We start from the raw sequence: 7,436 nt of genomic DNA on the forward strand, positions 1-7,436 counted from the left end.
CGGGGGTAGGGGCGAGGCTGCGTCTTGGAGGAGAAAAATCAAGGGGCCTTCGGGTGGCGTCCCCGCGGGGGTGTCTGCGCCAGGCCAATCGTGTAACTTCAGGAAACTCGTTTTAATTCTTCCCCTTCGTTTTTCCTCGTCTGGAAAATGGGATAGCATTTGGTAATAGCCGTCTCTGCTTTGTAAACATTGAGCGATGATCTGGAAAAGCCGCAGAAAGACTTGACACGTATGTGCTCAGTGTATATTATGGTAATTATCAATATGGCTGATGTGTTGGTGTTGGGAGCCTATGCCTGACTTTTCTGTGTGCTATCTAGGCTTGGGTGAGGGGGAGAGGTCTGGGCCTATTTCTAAGAGTCGCCTGATTTTTTTTTTGGGGGGGGGGAGTTGTATGTGTTGGATTCTTGATCCGTGAAATTGCTGCGTGGTTGGGGGGTATTAACATGTGTGCTGTGGGTGTGGACTATGTTTACAGGTGATGTCTGCAAAAGTACCTACGAAGTCTCTGGATAGGGAGGGTCACATGCTGTGCCAGCTACGGGGTACCGAGTCTTGGCTTCCCTCCAGGTGATCCTGGGCCAGGCCTAGCTCCCACCGCCCTCCAGTCTGGCAAGCTCTGCCCAGAGCGAGTGGAGCGACAACAGGGACTTACCTTAGCCAGGAGGGGGCAGCTCTCGGGAGAAACCCTGGGCTCAACCTGTAACCCTCTCTTGCCTGGAGAAACTCCTTCCCAGACACAGAAATGCAGTCTTTCAAGACTCCGCTGGTGAGGAGTTGAGAGAGGTTCCCTCTAATGGAATGTCCCAGGCCAGGAGGGCGGCTCCCACCAGTGCCAAGCCCCTTGGTTATTTGTTAGGCTTTTCCAGCAATGCCTTGAAGTGGGTAGTACACCATTCTAACCCCCCCCCCCCCAGCTGCAGCTAGAGAGGAAGCTACTGTCACAAAGCACGGCTAAGTCACAGCTGGCATTGAAGGGAACTCGGGCCAGCTGCCTCTCTCTTGCTCCTCTCACTGTGCTCACAGGGGTGTGGCTCCACCCTTCTCCTCCTCACTCCTCAAGGTCCTTCCTTGAGGACTTCCTGTGTCACAGCCACCTTGGGACTCTAGCACTGGGTGAGAGAGGTTCAGACCTGATTCATTCAGCTCCAGGGTGCCTTTGAGCTGGCTTTCCTCTACTCTGCTTCTCTGACTCCTGGAAGCACCCCTTCTACACCCCTGAGTGTGTCACCCCAAAGACCTTCTTTTCTTCTTTCTTGAGCTTTAGAACACTCTGTTGTTCCTCCCCCCCCCCACCCCGTTTCTTTGTTTTTGTTTTTCTAGATAGGGTCTCACGCTAGCCCAGGCTGACCTGGAATTCACTATGTAGTCTCAGGCTGGCCTGGAACTCTCAGCAACCCTTGTACCTCTGCCTCCCAAGGGGTGGGATTAAAGGCGGGCACCACCACGCATGCCCAACGAACACTCTGCTCTTATTGGGAGCCGGCTTCACATGGTTCCATGGCACTCCTCCTGAGAAGACTTCAGGAGCACAGGGATGTATGTCTCCCTGGGGTTCCAGCACTGATGCCTAAAACCCACCAGAAGTTAGGTGTGCTATGCAAAGGTAGTCATTCATGTCGTAGTGATGGCAGGTCCCACGCTCAGATCATGACCTTCATGACAGAAAGTGAAGAAAGTCCTCACCTGCCACCAGGGGTTGGGAGGAAGTCACCTGCACAGCGCAGGCCACTGGAAACACACAGACTGGTGTTATTTCCCCCTGCTGCTTAGTCATGCCTACCATCCTCTTTATGCCCCCCACCCCTTAGAACCAGGAAGCTGGACAAACCGTTGGAGACTCTCTCCCTGTCCCTTGTATGTCAGAGAAGGAATTGGAGCAGAGCATTGTGGTATGCGGCAGAGCATCTTGCCAGAGGGGGTGTGGAGGGACAGAGCTGTTCACTTCATGTCAGCAGGACAGCAGAGAGAGATGGAGGGGGTCCAGGACAAGCTGTACCCTCCAAAGACAGTCCCAGTAGCCTATATCCTCCACTGAGATGCCCATCTCCTAATAACCCATCCAATTATGTACTTACCAGTAGATAAGTGATAAGGTCAGAACCTTTAGGATGTGGTCACCTCTTAATAGTTCCACCAGATAAACCTTTAACATATGAATCTTCTGGCAGAAACTTTATATCTACACAGTATTAATACCAGAAAGTAAACTAAAACTGGGGCTCAGTGACCTGCTGCTACTCAGCGTGTGACAGGGACGGAGCTGGAAGTCATGTCCCCTAACCAGATCAGGGCTCTTACTACTAGAGTCCTGGTGGAGAGGGTTCTGCCAGTGTCTGGGGCTCTTGCGTCACGGGGACAGGCCTCTGTCTTGCTCCTGCCCCACTCCCTCCCTTCCAACTTACTCCTATAAGCCTTTCCTTTTCTCCCAATGCTGTTGGAGACATACAAAACAGGCCAGAGAAATATTCACCATAGATTTCTGGGAACTGAGTTTTTTGGAGGAATTGGGGGTGGGGCAGAGAAGCAAGGTGCCATTTTCAAAGAAAGCAAAGTCCAGGGAAAGGAAGGAAGAAACTTGGCAAATCAGGATGAAACTCTGGGCCTCCTGATACCCAAGCCTCTCCCCCTACCTGCCTCCCTTTGCCCTTTGTGCAAACAGATACCCACAGGCTGGACCCTTTGTTCCTTGCTAGCATTTCCTGACCACCTGCTGTAAGACAGGCCCTGGGTTAAGCAATCAGATAAGACCACATTTAAAGCATCCAGCCACCTCTGATGCAGGATCAGCCACATTATGTTTTTAAATTATTTATTTCTTTATTTGAGAGCAACAGACACAGAGAGAAAGACAGATAGAGGGAGAGAGAGAGAATGGGCACGCCAGGGCTTCCAGCCTCTGCAAACGAACTCCGGACGCGTGCGCCCCCTTGTGCATCTGGCTAATGTGGGACCTGGGGAACCGAGCCTCCAGCTGGGGTCCTTAGGCTTCACAGGCAAGCGCTTAACCGCTAAGCCATCTCTCCAGCCCCAGCCACATTATTTTTATTTATTTATTTATTTATTTATTTATTTATTTATTTATTTATTTTTGGTTTTTCGAGGTAGGGTCTCACTCTGGTCCAGGCTGACCTGGAATTAACTCTATCATCTCAGGGTGGCCTTGAACTCATGGCAGTCCTCCTACCTCTGCCTCCCAAGTGCTGGGATTAAAGGCGTGCGCCACCACGCCCGGCTCAGCCACATTATTTTGAAGATATCAGTGCAACATAAAATTGCATGGTCCCCTGCTCAAAACTGACTAAGAATTTCAAGACGGTAATGGCAAAGCATGAAACCAAGTGTGAGAGCCCCTCTAAGGTACAAGGCTCTTCCAACTGCACAGGGCGCATTGTTCCAAGGCCAGCTGTGATGTGCAGGCATAGAGGCTGGTCCTATCATCATCTTTCAGCAGCTCAGCAATCAATAAACCAATAACCTTCAGAAGTCCATACAATTAGTGAGATGCAGATTCACACCCAACATCAGTCCACGAGATGAGTCAAGAACTTGTGCTACTTGAGCCTGTCCAGATGGGAATGGCTTTGCGCTGCTGGTTACTTGTAATGGACAGACACATGCCTCAGGTCTTCTATATTTAAACAAGCAAGCATAGAGTCTATAGCACTCATCTTTGGGAGAGCCAATAGTGAGGGAATTGCAATGAGACATAGTCATTATAAAAGGAAGAGATAGATGAATCCATGGTTTAAAAAAATGCAAGGGGCTGGAGAGATGGCTCTGCATTTAAGGCACTTGCCTGCAAAGCCCAAGGGCCTGGGTTTGATTTCCCAGTACCCACATAAAGCTAGATGTACAGAGTGGCACATGCAGCTAGAGTTTGTTTGCAGAGACTCTGACGCGCCCATTGTCTCTCTCTCTCTTGTTCTCTCTCTCCCTCCTTGAGAATAAGTAAAAAAATTTAAACAAAACACATGAGAGCATTTGTTATAAATGCTATTCTGAAGGCAGCTTCAAGGATGAAGCTCGAAGCCCAGGTCTCACTGACTACATTCCTCCCAAGATTAGACTTTGGAAGAGAAGCAGACTAGGCGCAGGAGCTGTGTGAGCTGTGCCTGTTGGCTTTGGGAAATGTTGCATTTTCCTCATCTTTCCAGAAGGGGGAACCTAGGCTGATTCGGCGCGCCTGGAAGCGGTTCCCAGCAGTTTGGCTCAGGGATCTGCTCTTCCTGGCAAGTTCGGGGGCTTTGCTGGGCCTGCCTTCCCTTGCTAAGGTTCTCTTCTACCAGCAACTCTTCCTTGACAAGATCCAGACACCGGGAAAAATGAGAAGGAAAGAAAGGGAGGAAAAGGAATGGAGTCACCACAGCATTTGTTGTTTAGAGGCCAGCGTATAGCTAGGTCCTTGGATGTTTATCTAATTAGTTTTGTTTTCTTTTTAAATATTTATTTATGTATGTGTGTATGTGTGTGAGAGAGAGAAAGGGGGAAGGAGAGAGAGGAGAGAGAGAGAATGGGCACCAGGACCTCCAGCCACTACAAATGAATTCCAGATGCATGTGCCACCTTGTACATCTGGCTTATGTGGATACTGGGGAATTGAACCTGGGTCCTCAGCCTTTGCAGGCAAGTGCCTTAGCCACTGAGCCATTTCTGCAGCCCCTTTGTTTTGTTTTTCAGATAGTCTCAAGTACCCCAGGCTGGCCTCAAGCTCACTATGTGGCTGAAGCCTCCACCTTCCATGTGCTGGGACGACAGGCATGCACCACCATACTCAGCTTGGATGTCCCTTTAGAAGAGTTTTTATATTGAAATTGGAGGAATGCCACATGTGGTGGTGCATGCTTTAATCCCAGCACTAGGGAGGCAGAGGTAGGAGGATCTCTGTGAGACAGTGGCCAGCCTGAAATTACAGAGTTCTAGGTCAGCTTTGGCTACAATGAGACCTTTCCTAAGAAAGAAAGGAAGAGCTGGATGTGGTGGCGCACGCCTTTAATCCCAGCACTCAGGAGGCAGAGGTAAGAGGATTGCCATGAGTTCAAGGCCACCCTGAGACTGCATAGTGAATTCCAGGCCAGCCTGGACTAGTGTGAGACCCTACCTCAAAAAACCAAATAAAATAAAATAAAAAAAGGAAGGAAGGAAGGAAGGAAGGAAGCAGGCCGTTGGAGAGATGGCTTTAGTGGTTAAGGTGCTTACATGCAAAGCCTAAGGGATTCAGGTTCAATTTCCCAGGACCCACATAAGCCAGATATACAAGGTGGCACATGCATCTTAAGTTCATTTACAGTGGCTGAAAGCCCTGACATGCCCATTCTCCCACCTCTCTCTGTTTGCCTCTTTCTCTGTCTCCTAAGTAAATAAGTAAAAATATATTTAAAAATTTATGAAATAAAAAGAAAGAAATTAGAGGAACTATCAATTTGAGCATTGACAATACCTACTTTCAAACTTATCTCTTCAGCGAGAAACTGGAATTTTCTCAGCCCCTCCCTCCCGCACAGCTGTGTGGGGTGTAGGTGTTGCAGAGTTTGGGGGCCTGTTAGAGCCCCTCTTTTGGTCATGGGTGCTTGCTTTTTTTTTATTTTTATTAACATTTTCCATGATTATAAAATATATCCCATGGTAATTCCCTCCCTCCACACCCCCACGGGTGCTTGCTTTTATAATACTAAAGCAAATGGAAATCTTATCTTCAAACATGAAGATATTCATAAAGCTAGTGTCCCTTTAAAGGATGTTTTTTATTCTTTTCCAGCACACATTCATAAGAAGTTGGTTTTTTTGTTTTTAATGAGAGAGCGAGAGAGAGAGAGAGAGAGAGAGAGAGAGAGAGGGAGAGAGAATCGGCATGTTAGGGCCTCCAGCCACTGTAATGGAACTCCAGACACGTGTGCCATCTTGTGCACGTGTGCAACCTTGCATTTGCGTCATCTTGTGTGTCTGGCTTATATGGGACTGGAGGAATCAAACATGGCTCTTTAGGCTTTGCAGGCAAGTGCCTTAACTGCTAAGCCATCTCTCTAGCCCAAAGCTATTTTTTTTCTTGTAAGAAGGACCAGAGTTCCCTGCCTTATTTTTATTTATTTATTATTTAGTTACTTACATTTTTTGAGGTAGAGTCTCACTCTAGACCAGGCTGACCTGGAATTCACTATGTAGTCTCAGGGTGGCCTCGAACTCACGGCCTTCCTTCTACTTCTGCCTCCCAAGTGCTGGGATTAAAGCTGTGTACCACCACTCCTGGCTTCCTTGTCTTATTTTATTTATTCATCTCCTTGCCACAAAATGGGAAATAAAAGATGACATCAAATATTTGTCTTATCAAAGCCCATCCAACAGCAAATTATCAAAAAAGTCTAGGGCTGGAGTACTACCTCACTGGTTAAGGCGCTTGCCTGAAGAGCCTAATGATCAGAGTTTGATTCTTCAGTGCCCACATAAAGCCAGATGCACAAAGTGGCACACATGTCTGGGGTCCATTTACAGCAGCTGGTCCTGGCGTACCCCTTCTTTCTGCCTATTTCTCTTCTCTCTCTCTCTCTCTCAGATTGCAAAGAAAGAAAGTAGTAGCCTACAGGGTCTTCTCTGTCATAAAAACAAACTTCTAGAGGTTCAAGTAGCCAGTAAATTCCAAAAATAGGTAACCTGGAAGATACAAGAATCTGGGTTGTCACCTCTTGTCCAAAGAGATTATCCGGTGTCTAATTATGGGCAGATTGTGATTAGTGTGATTGGGGATGGGCATTAGCTCATCACAGGAGGGAATCCAATCCGATCTTCATCTGCTCAGAAAGTATAATTGGTTTGGGAGGCAGTGGAAAAGCAGCTTGTATGAGATTTTGCCACATCACTGCAATGAGTTCTATTTTGATCAGCCTGAACTATGGACAATATATATTATTTATTGCTGCTTTAGGCATGCCTTAGACTTGTAAAGGCCTTCAGAACAGAATAATAATGCTGCTCTTATAGGAGTCTCAGCCCACTAAATGACAGCACCACAGGGCAGGAAAGAGAGATTCACGACCTCACCACATGCCCACAGCCCACCGCACAGGGCGAGAGGCAAGGGGCTGATGTTTGAAGAATGGCCCTGCTCCTTATGGGACCCAGGCTCAGGACAGCACAGTCAGCCACAGAATGGGAGTGAAGATTTCCAGCGAGCTGGCCAGGCTTTGTGAAAGAGGTGGAATTAATTTGAGCCTGTTTACAGGTAAAGAGCTGTGAGTGTAGCCTGAGAGTGAGGAGGAAGGATCCTGGGATCTCGCTCAGAATCAGGAAGTAAGGAACACTGATGAGACTGGCTTGGAGAGGAGGTGTCACTTGCTGAGCAAGCGCTATGTGCTGGGGAGTGACTGGGACTGCCCACAGCCACACACATCTCTTTCCATCTGCACGGACCACAGCTAAATCCCAGCTAAAACCAGTGTAAA

The sequence above is a fragment of the Jaculus jaculus genome, chromosome 10 (genome assembly GCF_020740685.1).
Source record: "Jaculus jaculus isolate mJacJac1 chromosome 10, mJacJac1.mat.Y.cur, whole genome shotgun sequence".
Lineage (NCBI taxonomy): Eukaryota > Metazoa > Chordata > Mammalia > Rodentia > Dipodidae > Jaculus > Jaculus jaculus.